Below are 19,697 nucleotides of genomic sequence, written 5' to 3'. Positions count from 1 at the left end.
GAAGACAGAGAAGAGATGGTCCTTCCAATTCAAAGACAAGTTTCCTGAAGCCCCGGGATAAGAGATTCAAGGTGCTCAGAGACCTACAGGTAAGGAATGAAAATCCTTGTTAAAAAGTTGCACATTCAGAGCAACTCCACCGGAACTGTTTTTGACAGAGGTGGTAAGACATCTTCTAAGATGGTAAGACATCTTAGACATCTTCTAAGTCTAAGAAGGCTAAGACTTCTTCTAATTGGCTCTGGCTGAAGAAAAACTGGTCTTCCTGGTCCTTTCCTGGGGTCACTGAGAAATCAGTAGCGGCCTCAGTTGATTCCTTAAAGCTTTGCTCAGTGGTCTAGGTTCATATTTTTTCACCGGTTTTTGGAGATTATCTAATCTCACTTAAATATAGTCAGCATTTCCTGTCTCTTAACACAAGGCCCTGGATTTTTAGACTTGAAATAATATTAAACAATTATTTGATATTTTGTATTTTTCATACCACCTTTGACTTTATTAATTCTTTTCATTTTGTATTGTTGCCAAAAGATAGATAAGGAAAATGTTATTAGGACTCTTTTACTGATAGCCAACTAAGCCTCCAAAAGGTTGTGAGAACACTGCAGATTGGAAGAAGTAGGAGTACATGTGGATTTTCTGAATTCGAGTCAATTTATCTCTCTGAAACATCACCTCACCCCCTTCCCCTCATTCTAGTAGCTTTTTCTAGTAGCTTTATGAGTGCTTGCTTTATACCAATAGTGTGCTGAGTTCTGGGGATTCAGTGTTGACTAAGACAGACATGATCTTTGAATAAGAAACTTACAGAAGAGTTGAACAGACAAACAAGAAGCCAGGCAATTAATTAAATTGTGATAAGTGAAAGTACCTTGAGGAAGGCAGAGTTGTCTGTAATCCAAGCAAGCTCCTGGCTTAACTGGTCTATGGGTCTGGTCCAGTGTGGCCAATCTTAGGTTCTAGAGATGAAGCAAGATGCTGTGTATCTCAGGTGATGAATAGATGAGGAGGGTAGGAGATTGTTAGAAGAAACGTTTTGTGACCCAGCTTTCTAGACTCAACTCAGACAAGGGAGAGCCTGAGGGATGCAGAGTTTCACATGAGACACCTCTCAGGAACCCAGACACTCAGGAAGGGCAGCGAACCTTCATTAGACAAGGAAGAAAAAGAGCCACACTGAGAACCCACTGGTGGCGTTGGGGGTAGACACACCCAGCCATTGCATTACCATACCCAAATGCTGAATCAGGGAGCTAATTATGGCTTTGTACTGCTGGAGACCACATTCCTGAGGCTTTCATGCACACACACGGAACCATAACACATACACACATGCTGTGCTGTCCATCATTGGTCTCCTCCTCCATTCTGCCTTCTCATTTCCACCCCCACTCTCGACGCATTCTACTCTGTCTCTAAAGTATCCCTTCTGCAGGGTGTTTCTGTTGTTCCATAGAGTATCCCATTTCCACCCCTCATACACAAACCAACACACTCCTCATACCCTTTGCCCGACTCAGTCATTCCAGGAAGGCGTCACATCACACCCAGCGTTCACCTAGCATGTCACTGACAATGGTGTCAGTGCTGAAGGAGGATCTTTAAGGAGTATCTTCTCATCCGAACCATCCACTTTCCAGATGAGGAAACCGAGGTCTCATCAGGGACTCCAAACCACTCACTTTCCAGATGAGGAAACTGAGGCCTCATCAGGGACATGGCTTGTCCAACAGCATATAGTCAGCGGTAGGGCCATAACAAAAAGTGGGCTTCCAGACTCCTTTGTCTCTTCCATGGAACCTCACCTCTGAAGACACAAAAATGAGTTTGAAGTCTGGAGCCCACCTGATCCCTTAATCTACCTTCCAAGAATCTGCCCTTTCCTTAAAGTGCTGGAATGTTTGATCGATATTAACTTATTCGGCTAAAATTCTTGAGATACTCTCACCAGCAAGCAAGAATACATGTTCTCTGTCAATGAATGGAACACAAAGAAGCATGGGGCTTTAGCAAAAGAAGGCATTATTTTGCCCAGGACAGTAAGAGAAGGTATGAGTAAGGGTCCCATGTTTTGTCTCAGATTTTGAGAGGTAGAGTTAGAAGAGCAGGAGAAAGGCTTTTCAGACTGAGGGGCAAGCATACAAAAAGGTGGGGAAAAGGAGGTGATGTTCAGAAAAATGCTGGTTAGCCTTTGGGTTTGACACTTGGAAATTGTAGTATTGCTTGTAATCACTGCCATGTGTATGTACTTACCACAAGGCAGTGAGTTTCATTTAATCATCAGAACAAACCTATACATGAGAAATTCATTCATTTAACAAATACATATTGAGTGACTACTATGTTGCCTGGCAAGTTCTAGGTGTCGGGGATACATCTATGAATAAAACAGACCAAGTCCCTCAGCCACCAACAGAAGAGAACAAGTTCCTGCCTTCAGGGAATTTACATTCTGGGATTTGTTACCTCATTTCACAAATTAAAAAAAAAAAGAAGGAAAAAAACTGAGATAGAGGGAGGGGAAGGTACTGGCTCAAATAACAAGCAGAAAGTCTGCCTGTGTTCTTAAACCCCTTGCTGTGCCATCTTTCAGGAAGCCTAGATTCGAGGGTCAGAGTCTTCAGGGTCAAGACCCGAAGGCAGTGAGGTTCCCCTACAGGGTTTTGAGCAGGGAGCAGGGGTGTGACAGAAACCAGATGGCTTGTTTTCCTTTGAGCTGTCTCCCCACCCCCCACCATTCTATTTAATTATTTTATTTTATTTTATTTTGAGACAAGGTCTCACTCTGTCACCCAGGCTGGAGTTCAGTGGCGCTTTGGCTCACTGCAACCTCTGCCTTCCAGGCTCAAGCAATTCCCAAGCCTCAGCCTCCCAAGTAGCTGGGATTACAGGCTCCCGCCACCACACCCAGCTAATTTTTGTATTATTATTATTTTCTTTTTTAGTAGAGACGGAGTTTCACCATGTTGGCCAGGCTGGTCTCGAACTCCTGACTGAAGTGATCCACCCGCCTGGGCCTCCCAAAGTGCTGGGATTACAGGCATGAGCCACTGCATCCAGCCCCCATGCTATTTATAATCAGAGATTGGTCATGTCAATCCTAATCCATTACATCTATCCCTTTCCCCACCTCCCCCCACACACGCTTTTTTCAAGGTGAGGCTGACACTCCTTGGGCAGAGCTGCCACCTTCCCGTCAAGCCTGGTTTTAGCGGATTAGCCTCAGTGCACCCTCAAGTCCCCAAGCCTCAGGCAGCACCTGGCACTTCGGTTAACTGACCCTTTGTCCTACAAAACCCTGTAAGTTTGTATCCTCTCCTGGCTCAATTGCTACAAGTTAAAAGCGAGGGTGGCAGAGAAAATGATAGTGTTAGAAGGGCACTGGGTGAGATTAATAGCTATAAACTTGAAACAGGCCTCTGCTTTCACCTGAAACTCAGCTCTCTCAGAGTTGGAAAAGTTTGCCTTTGCAATGTTTTGGGAGTGGGAGTCTCGATGCTCTGGACTCGAGTCTGTAATCCCGGTGTGGTGTGCAATGCCCCTCACTTGGGTGCTAGTCCAGTCCTTGAACAAAACACACGCCCTTTAGTGCGAGTCGGGAGTGGGAGAGACGGTATTAGGAAAAAGAAACTGGCGAGTAAGAGGAAGGGGTAACGAAGAATGGGGAACATACAGAGAACGAGAGACGGAATGGATTAAAAAAAAAACTGGAGTAAGAATTTCAGGTAATGAAAGGGAAAAAAGGATGCGTAAAGAGCAAGACAGGAACAATCGGAGAAAGGGGGCCAGGCAAGAAAGGAAGACCGAGGGGGCAGGGTCGCCCGATGGGGCTGATGGAAGTGAGAGCAGAGAGACCGGACCGGGGACCCCGCGCAGGCCGCGGGCGCGAAGGAGCAGCGAGGTCGCCGGCAGCCCCAGCTGTCAGCCCGGAACAAAGGCCGCCGAGCGGCACAAACCAGGCTGCCGGCAGCTCGCTGCCAATCAGCGGTGCCGGCGCTGGCCCCGCCCCGGGCCGGCCCCGCCCCTCCCCGCCCCGCCCCGCCCAGGCTCCGGGACCCGCGCAGAGGCCGGCGCGCCTGGAGCTGGCGGGTTGGCAGCGGCCGGGCTGGGAGGCCGAAAGTTTCTCTGCCTGCCTCGGCCGGCGAGTAGGAGCCGGGAGCTGCATCCCGCGCGGTGGGACCGGCCCGGCCCGCTCAGCAGCTCTGGAAAAAGAGAGACGAGAACACACCGGGAAACACTGGGAAAAAAAAAAAATCTCAAGTGCGCCCGAGGCGCAGGGGGCAGGTAAGATGCGGTGGCCGGGGGTCTCCCCGCCCCTGGAGGGTCTGCTGCCCTGGCTGAGGGAAAACTAGCTCCCCGTGCCGGGCTGGCCCGTCCGTGCGTCCGCGCGTCCGTCCGTCTTTGTCTGTCTGTGTCCGTGGCTGTCGAGGTGTCTTTGTCTCCGCGTGGAGCTGTCAGGGTCTCCCCTCTGCAGGGTGGGCGCCGCTGCTCCGGCCCGGCCCGGAGGAGGTGACTGAAGGTGCGTCCGTCCTCCTGTCTTTGTCTCCGTGTCTCCTGCAGACGGGGCTTGTCTATTTCCAGCCCCGATGCTGATCCTGGCGGGGACGTCAGTGTTAGGTGACACTGGTGTCGGAGGTGAAGAAGTGGGTCGTGGGGACGCGAGGCCGCAGGAGCAGGGGCCGCAGGAAGAAGGTCCGGCGGTCGCGCCGGGCCGCTGAATTTCGCTGCCTGGAACTTTGCGGATAAGCTGTGTCCACACCGGTGGGGAGGACATCGGTGCGATGCAGCGAGATATTTCAAAGGTTTACCTCAAGGAATAAGTCATACGGGGGGAGACGGTTAGAGAGGACGGTGGTATATCGGAGTGTCTAAGTGGTTCCCTGGGGCTACAGGTTCCTGGGGTCGGTCCTGGGTGTGCAATTCAGGAATTTAGTCAAAGCACCACGCACACACAGAGCACCACACTAACTTCACTTCTTCCACCGCCACCCTAGGCAGCCAGACCTCACCCCTCCACCCTGCTACAGGCTTTGCTCTGGCTGGAGAGGCTTCAGAGGTCGCAGCTCGGCAGCAACAGGCACCCCCGAGACACCAAGGGCCAGGTGATGTTTCTCTTTCCTGCTCCAAGTGGAAAGGTTTGAACTGTGGAGCAAATGAGTGTTGTGCTCGCCCACGAGTATGTCAGGCCTGGGAAAGTGCTCCAGACTTGTTAGCTTCGCAGTCCTCAATTTCCCAGGAATGAGAAGTGCTTAGGGATCTGGCCTCCTAAAGCGTTTCCTGTCTGGCTTATTCCCTCCACACCGTCCCGCTGCCGTCAGTCTCTCTGCTCTCTGGTCCTGGGCGCTGGGAAACTACTGAGGAGGCACTGAGTTCTGGACCGTGCTGGGCAGGCGCTGCTCCTAATAAGGATCCCACACTCTGCTGGAAGTGCAGCCTAATAGGAGTGCTGGGAGCCCAGGAGCCCAGCCACAAAGAGATGAGCTATCTGCTTGGCAGTTCCTGCACCAAGACCCTGAGAAGAGTCTGCGGGCAAGAGGGTGTTTGTAACCTGAGCTTTCTCTAAGTTCAAAAACAATTTTCAGCAGGCATCCAGAGGGAGTATGGAGGTCTGAAGAGTGTGCGCATATGGGTATTAGAGATAGCATTTACAGAGGGGAAAGGTGTTTATGTTTAAGAGTGGAATGGAACATAGTCTGTGGGTAGGAGTCTGCGGGCAGAGAGCATACAGGCTAATCAGGCGTGGCGTTACACCTTGTATTTATCCAGCGCTTTTCTTTGGAGGCGCTTTCTGCTCATCATAGACGTTATCTCATATGTTATCTCCTTTATCCTCACAACATAACTACCAGGTTGGCCCGGTGGGCTCTCCGTGCCTGCCAGTGAAGAAGCGGAGGCATCAGAAGGGAAAGGCATTCCCTGAGGTCCTACAGCTAATGGGAGGGAGCAACTGGGAGTCCTAGTAAGAGGTCTCAGCTGGGTGGATGTGAGTGTGCGGCGCTCAATCTGCTTAAGAAGAGAAGAAAACTAGTAGAAAAAGAAAGGGCATCTCTGTGGGTGTCTATATGCAAGCAAAAGGGAGGATGGGACATTTGATGTGCTGAAGATGGTTGTTATTTAACATTTATAGCAGCGACTGTGTGTTTCACGAAGTAAACCTGTCTCAGCAATTCAGCTTGTCTGCAGGAAGTGCCCCCAACTGTGTGTGCCTGGGTCGATGTGGGACAGGGGTGCTATCATAGAAGGAGTGTTGCTGTGTGGGGTGTGCTGGGGAAAGCCAGTGCTTTGGGAGTGTGTGAGGGAAAGATGTGCCATTCAGTTTGGAGAAGCCGTGGGTCAGCGTGTATAGCAAAGCTATACATGGGCTCCAGACGTACATAAATGGCTTTCTAATCCTGAAAACTTATTTATATGCCTTGCGCTTATTCAACATTCATTTCATAAATATTCATTGGGTGCCTACCAAATGCAGGGCTCTGGGCTAGGCAGTGAGGCTAGGAAGATGAATAATGTAATGATGACAAACCTATATGGGTAAGCACCTTATAGACTAGTGTAATGGATAATAGCGTAACACTTAATACCAACCACTAAATACACTGTGTGCCCGGGACTTTTTATTCATTATCTCATTTAATTTTCACTGCAGCCCTGCAGGGTATGTATAATTATCAGATGAGGAGAGTTAGGTAATTTAGCCAGGCTACAAAACCGAGGGGCAGGGATTTGAGATCAGCTTAGTAAGGTTCTGGACCCTGGCTCTCTCCATGTTATTCTGTTACCTTTGAACATAGGAACACTGTTTCTTCTACGTAAAATATTCCTGCCTGGTCTCTCTACCTTCTCCACTTAACTGGCTCCCAATTTCTTGCTCAGTCACCCAGGCTGGAGTGAAGTGGTGCGATCTTGGCTCACTGCAACCTCCACCTGTCGGGTTCAAGCAATTCTCCTGCCTCAGCCTCCCAAGTAGCTGGGACTACAGGCACCTGCCACCACACCTGGGTAATTTTTTGTATTTTTAATAGAGGTGGGGTTTTGCCATGCTGCTCAGGCTGGTCTTGAACTCCTTACCTCAAGTGATCCATTGGCCTCAGCCTCCCAAAGTGTTGGGATTACAAGCATGAGCCACCACGCCCAGCCCCATTGTGGGTTTTAACCATAGGGATCAACTCCTCCAAGAAAGTTTCCCCTATTTTTTCCTTAATTCTGGGTCAGGTACCTTCCTCGGAGTCCCTACCGTCCTATCAGTGTATTATAGCATTTACCCACTGGCTCCTGAGAAGTCTACAAAATTCCTAGAAGCAGAGATTGCGTCGTGAGTTCCGAGCTCAAAATACAGTGTTGGCTTTCTGTAGATACTATGAGTACGCCCTTAGTAAATGCTTGTTTAATAAGGTGAGGGGAAAGAGGAGAGCTCTCAGAGACCTTTGGCAGGAGCACTGTTCCCAACAGTAGAGTTCTGCATGGGTGCCCTTTGCTAGAGTGGCCACTGACTTTCCTTCCTCTGTTACTGGGCCAGCTCCTTCAAGACCTCTCCCTAGATGGGGCCATCTCAGGCCCCACCAACAGTTCGGGGAGCCTGAGGGAACCCTCGCCCCCACCTACTCTATCTCCAGGTAATCAACCCACAAACACAGTTGTAGAAGGGGAGGTTCTAGGTGTGACCTAGACCTGGGGTTTTAAATCCTGCACTTGGAGCCCCAGGGGCCAGATGGTTCCAGGGCAATGATGAGATGTTTCTGGGATTTTGCCAACAAAGAAGTATCCAACTGCCTGGGGAATCTTGAGGTGATTTACATATTAGCTCTTTGAGTTTGCTGTTGAATAGATCTTTGTGCTGCTACAGTTTGAAGCCTGAAATGGACACTCCTAGACTTGCAGTGGAGAGTGTGAATTGCTACCATGTTTGGGGAGGTAATCTGGCCATGATTTCTCCAAGGCCACGCGGTCAGATGATTGTCCTCCCATGCCCTTTCCATCGCCCTGTTATTTCTCATATTGGAATTACAACCTGTGTTCTCGGGGGTCCACGGTAAGTTTTCCTTTTAAAGATCATTGATCAAGTTTGAAAAACGCTGCATTTCACTATTTATTAAAGGTCTTATCCGTGTGAGGTGCCAGGGAGTGGGGAACAATAGCCAAAAAGACGAAATAAATAATGCTTTGAGACTAAAGTTTGTGATGACGGTTGGGAAGAAGAATTGGCACACGTAAACAATGACAAGTAAGTTGAAAACTGGATTGCATTAGGTTGGTGCAAAAGTAATTGGTGGTTTTTGCAATCAAAATACTAACTTTGAATACAGCAGTTTCTCAGTTTCTCAGCAGGAGGTAGGTGAGCCAGAACCTTCCTTACCAGGGAGGAGGTAGCCGTGAACTGAATCTCGAAGTTGAACCTGAGGAGGGTAGGAAGGGAGTCAGCGAAGCAGAAGTCAAGTTCACGGCTCTAAGATACAAGCTGAGAGCTGAGGAGACAGGGCTCTCTCTTCCAAGAACCCTAGCCAGGGCCTGTTGCCTCCTTATGCCAGGTTTGGCCAGCCACCCAGACCAAACAGAGGTGGTGCATAAGAAATGGGAGGTTTTCAACCTCTCACCTCTCACCACTGCCTCCAGCCAGTGTGCAGATTAGCCTCCAGATCCCCTCCTCTAAGGATTGGAGAAGTTGATGGGGATGTGTCAGCTACAGTTGGGCATAGCTGGTGAGCTTACGGCTAGTTAGCTCCCTTTACCATTTGGCAAAGCCTGCTGCGTTGCTGCAGTTTCCATCCTGTGTCTCTCCCGCCGGTTTTTTGTTTGTTTCTTTATTTTTTAGAGACAAGATCTTGCTCTTTCTCTCAGGATGGAGTGCAGTGATGTGATCACGGCTCAGCTCACTGCAATCTTGACCTTCTAAGCTCAAGTGATCCCCAATCCTCCCTCCTCAGACTCCCGAGTAGCTGGGACCACAAGCGAGTACCAATACACCCGGCTAATTGTTTTTAATTTTTACAGAGATAGGGTCCCACTATGTCACTCAGGCTGGTCTTGAACTCCTGGCCTCAAGTGATCCTCCCACTTTGGCTTCCCAGTGTTGGGATTCTAGGTGTGAGCCACCGCACCCAGTAATTCAATTACTGTAATTCAAGCATGAGGAGGGCATTTGAATCTTCTTCACTTTTTCCATGCTCTCTTCACCCCCCATCTGCCTTTTCTCTAAGTGCTTGTGATGCATATATGTTAAGTTCAATAAAATAAACTAGAGCCTGGCGCCATGGCTCATGCCTATAATCCCAGCAATTTAGGAGGCCGAGGTGAGCCGATCACCAGAGGTCAGGAATTCCAGATGAGCCTGGCCAACATGGCGAAACCCCATCTCTACTACAAATACAAAAAATTAGCTGGGCATGGTGTTGCACACTTGTAGTCCCAGCTACCCAGGAGGCTGAGACAGGAGAATTGCTTGAACCCGGGAGGCAGAGGTTGCAGTGAGCTGAGATCGCGCCACTGCACTGCAGCCTGGGCTACAAAGCGAGACTGTCTCAAAACAAACAAACAAACAAAAACCCACAATAGACTAGGATGTAGCTAGGACAATGGAATGTCTACTTGGGATTTGCTTTAGGGAATGAAAATTTGTCATATATCAGTTCTTTCTTTATAGCTTGTCAATTCAAAAGGTTTAGTCCACTCCACATTGAAATTAGAACAAATATTGCCTCCACAGAATTTGAATTAATGACATTTCATTGGAATACCAACCTTAATTACATAATATATTTCAGAGAGAGCTTCACACTCTTGCTTCCTGCTGGACACTGACTTCCGCCATCCCTAGACTTCCTTAATAATGATTTCAATAGCGCTTTCTACTTGTATAGGACTTTACACTGTAAAAAGGGGAATAAAATTATTATTATTATTATTTACACCTCACAACAACTCTGTGAGAAGATTCCTTTTGCCATTTGACAGATGAGGAAACCCAGTGTACCTTTGAAAGCTGAAGGACGGCTGGGCACAGTAGCTCATGCTTATAATCCTAGCGCTTTGGGAGACCGAGGCAGGCTTATCATTTGAGGTCAGGAGTTCAAGACCAGCCTGGCCACCATGATGAAGCCCTGTCTATACTAAAAGTACAAAAATTAGCCAGATGTGGTGCTGCACGCCTGTAGTTCCAGCTACTTGGGAGGCTGAGACAGGAGAATCTCTTGAACCTGGGAGGTGGAGTTTGCAGTGAGTGGAGATCATGTTGCTGCACTCTAGCCCAGGCGACAGAACAAGACTTTGTCTCATAAATAAATAAATAAATAAATAAATAAAAGAAAGGTGAAGGAGTTTATGCAAGATTTTTAAGAAGAATGCTGAGATTTGAACACCAGCTGTTCTGATTCTCAATCTTGGGCTATAACTATTAAGTCATTGCGATTCACTAATTAAATGGATTTAGGCTCATCAAATTGTTGGTGTTTAATATGCAAGAAAAAGAGATTTTTAAAATTATAAGAATGCAGTTACTTTCACATTTATTGTAATTCAAGCATGAGGAGGGCATTTGAATCTTCTTCACTTTTTCTGTGCTCTCTTCAGCCCCCATCTCCCTTTCTTCTAAGTGCTTGTGATGCGTATATGTTAAGTTCAATAAACAATAAACTAGAGCCTGGCGCGATGGCTCATGCCTATAATCCCGGCAATTTAGGAGGCCGAGGTGAGCCGATCACCAGTGATCAGGAGTTCCAGACGAGCCTGGCCAACATGGCGAAACCCCATCTCTACTACAAATACAAAAAATTAGCTGGGCATGGTGTTGCACGCTTGTAGTCCCAGCAACCCAGGATACTGAGGGAGGAGAATCACTTGAACCCGGGAGACAGAGGTTGCAGTGAGCCGAGATCGCGCCATTGCACTGCAGCCTGGGCTGCAAAGGGAGACACTGTCTCAAAACAAACAAACAAACAAACAAACAAAAACCCACAATAAACTAGGATGTAGCTAGGATAATGGAATGTCTACTTGGGATTTGCTTTAGGGAATGAAAATTATCATGTATCAGTTCTTTCTTTATAGCTTGTCAATTCAAAAGGTTTAGTCCACTCCACGTTGAAATTAGAACAAATATTGCCTCCACAGAATTTGAATTAACGACATTTCATTGGAATGCCAACCTTAATTGCATAATATATTTCAGTGTTTCCACCTTGTCTGTGAGCAAGTTAGTTCTGAACTAAAATGGGATAGCAGTCTCTTCACTGGTAGCTCAACAGTGTGTGGAAACCAGACTTCAGGGGTAATCACACATGGAGGCTGCCCCCAGGTGAGAAGAGAATTGGATGGAGCATCGTGGGAAGGAGAAGAGTGAAGGGAGGCGGAAGATGGAGACAGAAGACAAGCAGAGAGGGAATGTGTGTGTTAGCTAACAGCTAAAGCTAATTGTTCTAATCAATCCAGCAGAGAGGTGATTTTTCTTACTAAGTGACAGGCCAAATTGGTGTCTGAACAGATGTGATGTGGGTTGCATCCAGCACCTGGAACAAAGACAGCAAAGAGCTGCCTCATGGAGATCGCCAATAGAAGTGCTTCATGTCAGTTAATCATTGTGTGAGAAGATAGGGCTGCCTTCAGGCCAGTGCCAGAGCCCAGGCACACACACCTGCACACACGCGTGCACGCACACGCACATTCATCCATTTCATTCATCCACTCTCATCGTCTCTCCCTCTGAGACATGCTTTCTTGTGATACCCAAACTCACAAGCCCATGTACATGACATTACACAAATCTTCAGAGACTCCCAGATGTCAGGACCCAGGAGATCCACACCTCTGCCTACCTGTGGCATGGTCTGAGGTGAGCTCAGACAGCCCCTCCCTGATGCCATGCCCGGGGTAGTCTTTGGGCAGCCACGAACCCATCAGAGTTACAGACGCTCTGTAGGAAGAGGATGGACCAGTCTAGGTGAGACGTTCAGCCTGAGCGGGGTACAAGAACTGGGGCCCCTCAAGGAGGTTGAAAGTGGAGGTGAGATGGGGTTGGGAGTGGGCATTGTTCTCAAACCCTCCCATTCCTGTGCATGAATCTGACCTCACGGAATAACCTGTCGGGTGGCTGAGGCCATCCCTGCCCAGGGCAGGGCCGTGCACTTGGCTCCCTGACCTGTTGGCTTGGGGGGCATTTTCACTCTTCTTGCTGCTGCAAAGCCATTTGCTGCTAAATCACCCTCCTCTTGGCACCCTGGACTGCTAAATTGGTCTCAACTTGCTGTACTTCCACCCACCACCTTAGTCATTATTCGCTGGCAGCATTCAGAGAGTGGGTGTAAAGCAGCCGAACATTATATTCCTGCTGTAAAGAGAGAGAATTGAGTATAGACATGCAAGGAGAGGGGAGAGAGGGAAGGAGGGAAGACAGCATGAAGGAGGCAGGGAAACAAGGCCTGGGGTTTGCCAGTACCTTTCCCTGCTGACCCCAGTGACACTGGATTGGGGGGGCGTTATCGGTGAGCGGGTCCTGGCTCAGTGGGAGAAGACAGAGGGGTCCACCTGCTACTGAGTGACTTCCCACCCCTGGTCTGGAGGCAGGAAAGGACATTAGCCCTGGGAAGAGAAGGGTTCTGCCCTCCGTGAACTCCCTGTTCCTTGAATTCTGCAGCGTACAACGTACTTGTCACTCCCATTTGAGCACTTGTTCCCGTGTATTCGTATTTAGCTTTTTATCTCTATCCTCTCTCCCAGCATAGATTATAAGGCCCTTGAAAGAGAAAGCGTGTCCCACATCTGATACATAGCACCAGGACCTGGGGATGCTCTAGGGCTCGGTCTCAAATGGCTGAGATGGATGGCACTAAGGCCCACAGTGCTTCTTTCTACCCAGCCACTTCAGATCTCAATGTGCCACTCAAGGGCTACAGAAATTGGAAAGCCAGGCAAGCAAAAGGAGACGGAATTGCAAGGGAAACTACAGGGCTTGGTCTGCAATGTCAGTGGGTAGCTCCAAGGAGGGAAAGGGTTACACTGCAGAACAGACCAGCCAGGAAAGCAGAAACTTAAGAGACCTGCGGTCCTCGTGCAGAAGGCTCGGGGTGATCTCCACCTGGCACACGGGCTCTACTGATAGCTCATCTAATGCCCAGTGCCCAGGCATGGTGCCGGGGCTAGCAGGAGGTAGGAAGCAGAATCGGTTCTCACATCAGGCAGCAGTGACAGCGTCAGGCAGGGCAGACTGACCTTGACAGGAGGCTCTCTGAGTCACTGATAACATTTGTTTAGGCACCCAGGGAGAGGTTAGAAAGGGAACTCATGCCATCCTAAGCAGGCTTGGGACCTGTTGGGGCCCTCAACCCAGGCTCCTTGCCTCCCACACTCTGCTTGGGGGAGATAATAGGAAAATGCCAAGAACAGAAGCCTCCCCAGCTAGGGAGGCGGGGAGATATGGGGATGAGCCCTGAGGGATATGGGGATGAGCCCTGAGGCTGCCCTTGACCTTCCAGAGAGGCACCCCCATGCCTGGTGTCTGTAGGTACCTGTGTGGGGTCTGCCCTTCCCTCTGTCTCCCATGATCAATGGCAGCAGAGGTCCAAAAGGACAATCAGCACACTCAGGGTAGCTTCCCTTATTTATTGCAACCTTCAGACACTCCAGTTTCAGCTCTTCCCTGCTCCCCGCCACCGCAAAGGGCATTTCCTCAGTGCAAGGGGAGGAGGGAGGGAAGCATGGACTGAACGGCACTCACCTCTTGAGGAGACAGCCTCCCCCTCCTTGCCTATCAAATTCCCCCAGCCCCAACGCCTCTGTGGCGCCAGCAGACAAACCACACTGCAGGCAGGTGGGGAAAACAAGAGGAGCCAGGCGGAGCCCCCAGCCTCCACCTGCACTGTAAAGCAAGCCAGCCCCTGAAGGAGGCCTGGGAAGGACTCCCCAGCTGCCTTCGGCTCCTCCCCTTGCCAGGCCCGCAGCTGGCCCCGCTCAAAGGCTCTGCAGCCGGCTGGTGGCTGGTGGGGCAGGTGTGGGCAGAATGTGTGTCTATTCCCAAGACAGGATTTCTTCATCTATCAAACTAGAAGCACCAGACATTTGGCTTCTCTGGGCTTCCACCAGTACCTCAGACATCTGTTGACTTAGAAACTTTTTCTTGATGTTGGACTTACTTCTATACTAGAGCCACAGACAGGACTTCCAACTCTAGGGTCCTAAGATTTGTCGGGACACAAAAGAGCCTGTGCTGAAAAAACTTCAGATACTCTACATGCAAACACAACTCTTCAGGGTTGAAAGGATGCTTAAAAACCACTCTATCCACATCCTCTCCCTGTCTCCCCTACACACACACATACAAGTACTCACTGCCAAGAACTTTTATATCATACCCCAGGAACCCAGTTCTTTCCATTTTCTTTTTTCTTTTTCTTTTTTTTTTCATTTATTTATTTATTTATTTAGGCTTTTTGAGGCAGAGTCATGCTCTGTTGTCCAGGCTGGAGTGCATGGTGCAATCCATGCTTGTTGCAGCCTCGAATTCCTAGACTCAAGTGGTCCTCCCACGTCAGCCTCCCAGGTAGCTGGGACCACAGGTGGGCATCACCATACCTGGCCCATTTTAAAATGTGTTTGTGGAGATGAGGTTTTGCTACGTCACTCAGGCTGGTTTTGAACTCCTGGCTTCAAGAAATCTTCCTAGGCTCAACCTCCCAAAGTGCTGGGATTATAGGTGGGAGCCACCGCCCCCCATCTCTTTCTGTTTCAACTCCATCCTTTTAAAGTCACAGAAGGCTAGTTCATGTCCAGCCCTGTGCTACCCTCAGGAGCAAGATGAGCAACCACAGACCCTGCCACAACGAGTCACTTGTCCGGTATTGGGGGTGAGACAGCACATCCAGAAAAACATCATTCTACACAACAGAATCAGCACCGAGTGTTCATGGAAGATACAGAGCTGGAGAAGAGCCCCGAGGGCTGCGTGTGATTTCCAGGCAGACGAAGTGGAGGGGTGGCCAAGATAGGGAAGAGCAGGTGGTGGGGAAAGAAACGTTTCTAGAAAGGCACGCTGGAGTCAGATTGAGGAGGCCCTTGCATACCCACCTTGCATATTCGGCTGGAGACAGTGCATGCTATTTGGTAGACAGCAGGGAACCACTGAAGTCAGAGGCAGAGGGGCGGCCTAGAGCAGACTCTGGTTTCAGAAAGTGAATCTAGCAATGGAATATAGAACAGATTCAAGGGTGGGGAGACTTCTTTCTAGAAATACCATTATTAGAATACCCATGTTCATGTCATATCTCCTAGTTGATAGCACAGGTTCCCAGAGACCTCTTGTAGCCGGGGAATATTTGGGGTGACCAAGGCTTCAAAGAGAGAGAAGTTCCTAATCCAAGGTCAAGATGTTGGGCCCAGGATTATTTATTTAATGGGACGGATGGATAATACCTCCTTGCTTTGGACCTGAACGAAAGCACAGAGGGCTTTTGTTTTTTATATAGATGAAGACATAGAGGCCCAGAGAGGGGAGGGGACTTTCTCAGGGTCCCATGTCTGAGGGACAGGACAGAGCCAGGATCGATGGTCCACATCAGGGCTCTTTCTACGAACGTGCTGTGGGGTCGGTGGATGAGGACTGAAGAGCCAGCAGAATTCATCAGACCCTCGGACCTCAATGGTAGGCAGATTTGCCCAGGGGCCATACGAGAACACAGCAATAGAAAGGCTTTCAATCTTGGTAGATTTTTCTCCCTACCCCAGTCAAAGGAGCCCTTGGACTTTTGTGACAGCTGATACAGCGCTCTGTATTTTTCTTGCCACTCTTCTGTCTTGTTTCGCTGAGTGCTGGAGGCATCTTATTTCCGTCTGTTCCTCTGCCTTTTCTGTCCTAAGGGTTCTGTGACAGCAAAGGCTGTGCTGGTCGCAGTTGCTAACAGTCGGTACTTTCAAAACTGAAAAGCAAGTTCTCTGCCTCTCTCATATGTGCACAGCTTAAGCCAAACCCAAACAAAACAGAAGGGTTGCTGGGTGCCAGTCAGCAGGGCTAGCCACCCATAGAGCGACACCACGTAGGGAGAGATTTCCAGACAGGAGGCAGATGTGTGTCCTAATGCCAGGTGGGATGTCAGTGACAGGGCAGAAGAGGTGGCACATCCCTCAATCTCAGACACACTGGATGCCAGGGGTCCCTCTGCCTACTGCCATGAGACTCTCAGAACAGCATCTCCCACCTTCCTCTGGAAGATTCCTCAGCCTGGTACCCGCTCAGGCGTTTTCATCTTGCCTTCTAAAAACCCGGCGAGCCAAGGGAGGGGACAAAGCTGTAGCAGTGTCCCATGAGGTTTCCAGAGAGGGGACCCCTGGAGGCAGAGCCTTCCTCAGGAAACACCTCCACCCATGTCAGCCTCCCCTGGTCTCCCAGAGGAGCTCACCCTCACCTGGCTGGCAGTCTCAGAAGCAGGTTGGAGAGAGCAGGTAAGTTCTAAAGACAAGGCATGAGGTTTTTCCTGTGAGCTCATCCTGAGGCCCAGTTTGGGAGTGGACGGTGGAAAAAAACATGATTTTGGGAATCAGATAGATCAGTGTTCATATCCTGGCTCAGCTACCTGTTAGCTGTGTGACATCAGACAAGTCACCTGGCCTCTCTGAGCCTCAATTTTCTCATGTGTAAAATATGTTAGAAATAGATAATTGGTGCTGCAAAGAAAAGTCAGCACGGAGACAGACGATCTCTCAGCAAGGCAATCTTTACTTTCTGCAGAAAGGGTGCTCAATGGCAGATGGAACAATGGCGAGAGACATCCTGGCTCTGCTACCTGTTAGCTGTGTGACATCAGGCAAGTCACTTGGCCTCTCTGAGCCTCAATTTTCTCATTTCTAAAATGTGTTGTGTCTCATGTAGAATTTTTATGAAAATTACGTGGCCAGTAGAAGTGAAAGCACATGAAGCATAGTAGAAGCTCAGTTAATATTAGTCTCACCCTCTTCCCCTCAGTTCCGAAGGGAGGAAACCATGCATGTGACTGAGTTGCCTGTGCAGGAGGTTTATGAGTGCTTGGTAGAGGCAGGTGTCCAGGGGGTCAGGGAGGGACAACTTTAGAGTCAGGTGGTGCTGCCTGTGGAGCTACCTCTGTATCCTGTTATCTGCTTACTCTGGCAAAGGGAGATGGTTTAACGGGAAACATTATGGGAAGGAGTCATTTGTACCTTGATAACTCTGGAGCTCCATCTATGTGGTCAATCTGACTGCGTTAAAATAGATTGAAAGCCTATGAAGTTATGTAGAACAGGTGGCTGTGACACCATTCAGTGTCCTGAGGTCAGGACTCAGCGCTGAAAGTGGGTGTCGTGCTCAGATTGACTTACGCCAGATGTGCTGCAGGAGTAGGGGAAGTGAGGGGAGAAGGCTGGGAGGCCATCCAAGTCAGCTGGGCTTCTGTCCTCCCTCGGGAAGGACCCCACAATACCATCTCGAGCCCGTGCATGGGACGGACTTTAGGGGAGGGAGATTTCTCCCCACGGTCAGCGGCTGGACAGAAGTAGGGTTATTCTCCTTTCCTTTATTCCTTCCTCTTTCCTCCTTCCTCCTGCTTCAAAGCCAATGTCTTTCCCATCTGGATCATTTTCTGGATTATGTAGCACGTAAGGTCAGGAAAGGGAGAGAAAGAAAAACAAATAAAATGAAACTTCTCTCTTAGTTCAGTTTATGGGGGTTGTACACGTGGGAGAGGACATAGATCCGTCAGAGTCTCACATAGGAGAACGCAGAAGTCAAGTTAAATAGTCTAATTCTGCACTGGAAAATTGGAGAAATAGTTATTCTGCCTAAACGGTATCAAACTAGATGGGGGCAGCCTGGGTGGGCTGAGAAGAAGATGCTGGTGTTTTGGACATACATTCCCTACCAGGAATACATATACGAGTCCTCCTACGTGAAGCAGGCGTGCTGGCATTTAATGATTTAATGTACCTTCCAGGAGAGCTCCGCCTTGCCTTCCTTCTCCTCTTTGTCTTTTTCTTTCTTAAAGTGGAGGAAACTTTTCCCTGTTAATGCCGTGGCCCAGACAGTTGAGACACACAGCTACAGACAGTTGAGACACACAGCTATTAGGGCTCCGATCTGATGTTAAAACCTGCATCGTCAAAAGTCCAGCGATTTATCCATCCCCCCATCCAAGTCCTAAGCAGGCCCGACCCTGCTTGGTTTCCGAGATGAGATGACATCCGGCGTGTTCAGCGTGGTAGGGCCATAGACGGTTTCTCCTTTCTAACATGTTGGTATCTGCCGGGGAGAAGGCAGCGTCTCCACCAACACGGGGCTCGCGTGGCTTGTAGGAATGCCTAGGAGAGGGGATGCTGCGTTTGTTACTTGTGCCAGTTCAGTTGAGAGCTGTCTGGTTCTAGGACCAGGAGTGCTCCAGGAGATATCAAAGAGCTGCCTGGAACCGGGGGAGCCGTGGGACTTCCCCTCAGGCAGTCTCGGCCCTCCCCCTCGAAATTACGCCGTGGTGGGAACCTCCCACCTGTGGGATTGAGACACCGAGTTCAAAGGGCTGCCCTCTGCACAGTCCCAGGAACAGCTATTAAACTCCCACTTGACCTTGCTTTGGGGAGTCGGCAGCTGATGAGAGATGGGGAACTTGTTAAACTCAGGCAGCCTGGAATTAGGCCTCACTCGCATTGGCATAAAATGCTTTCAGGGAAGCCTGCCAAGAGTTGAAATCATGGTGCTGCGATAGGGTCCCTGCTTAATAAGCCTCCACCCGGGAGGGTCTTAGGGAGGTCCCAGGACAGAAGACAAGAGGAAGTGGCAACGCAAACCCAGAGCCCTCCCTGCTTTCCTGCCAGCAGCTGAGAACTGTGCTCCATTGCCTGACCCTGGGGCAGCAGAGGGACCAGGAGGTGGGTGGGGATCTACTGGCAGCTGCCAATTGTGGATGTGGTTTAATTGCAGTGCTGGTCTCGGGGTCTTGCCCAGACCCGAGCTTCTGAGGGGGCAGGACAGAACTCCGCAGGAGGAGGTAGCAGGAGCCTGGCCCACTTCTCCTAAGGATCAGGGAGGGCTCAGCCTTTGCAGGCAAATCTGTTTCCATACCCAATGATAGAAGGATGCCTCCAGAGGGGAGGGTCTGTCCTCAGGAAATGTTTCATCTGTTGGTTAGATCGGTGACTTCCAAGCACTTTAAGAGCAATTCCCGCAAACAATCGATACATGATTACGAATCTGTTTTTCTAAATCTAATCTCTAAAGCCCCCAAATGGCATTGTTGTGAGTTCTTTAGATAACGAGCCAGTAGAAATAGAACCCAGGGCCCTGCGAAGTTGGAGACAAATGTAAAAAGAGTTTGAGTCCCAGCAATCCCGCTGTGTCTTAAGTCACCAAGTCCCATATGTCTAAAAAAAAAAAAAAAAAAAAACCAGCTGCTATTTTTAAGCTCTTAATTATATCTTCTTTTACAAATAAGATTTTACTCATTACTTACCAAAACCCAATGAGGTGGATACTACTTGTAGCTCCAGTTTACAGATAAGGAAATGGAAGTAGTGGCCCAAGACTTGGGGGAAGAGGATTAAATGAAGGGATTGCCTGAACCCAGAGGGAAGGGTTGGAAGACACAGGGGAGGCAGAGGAGGGGAGGGCTGGGGACAGAGTTGGGGTGAGTTCTAGAGGAGCAGGGGAGCTGTGGGGAGAGGGGTGCCAGGGGCTCCAGTGGTGGGAGAGCCATGTGCTCAATGCCTCTGTGTGTATTGCT

At 49.4% G+C, this 19,697-nt stretch overlaps 1 protein-coding gene across 1 annotated transcript in view; it reads left to right on the top strand.

The window, feature by feature from the left end:
- The first annotated feature begins 4,060 nt into the window (after positions 1 to 4,060).
- LZTS1 (leucine zipper tumor suppressor 1) overlaps positions 4,061 to 19,697 on the top strand; it is a 58,504-nt gene continuing 42,867 nt past the window's right edge. The window contains exon 1 of the mRNA XM_001101161.5: positions 4,061 to 4,284. The gene's annotated coding sequence lies outside the window, so the exon portion shown is untranslated. The remainder of the gene's footprint in view (positions 4,285 to 19,697) is intronic.

This window comes from Macaca mulatta, chromosome 8 (assembly GCF_049350105.2).
Source record: "Macaca mulatta isolate MMU2019108-1 chromosome 8, T2T-MMU8v2.0, whole genome shotgun sequence".
Classification (NCBI taxonomy): domain Eukaryota; kingdom Metazoa; phylum Chordata; class Mammalia; order Primates; family Cercopithecidae; genus Macaca; species Macaca mulatta.
Note: the sequence above shows the minus strand (reverse complement) of the source record. Positions and strands in the feature narration are given on the sequence as shown.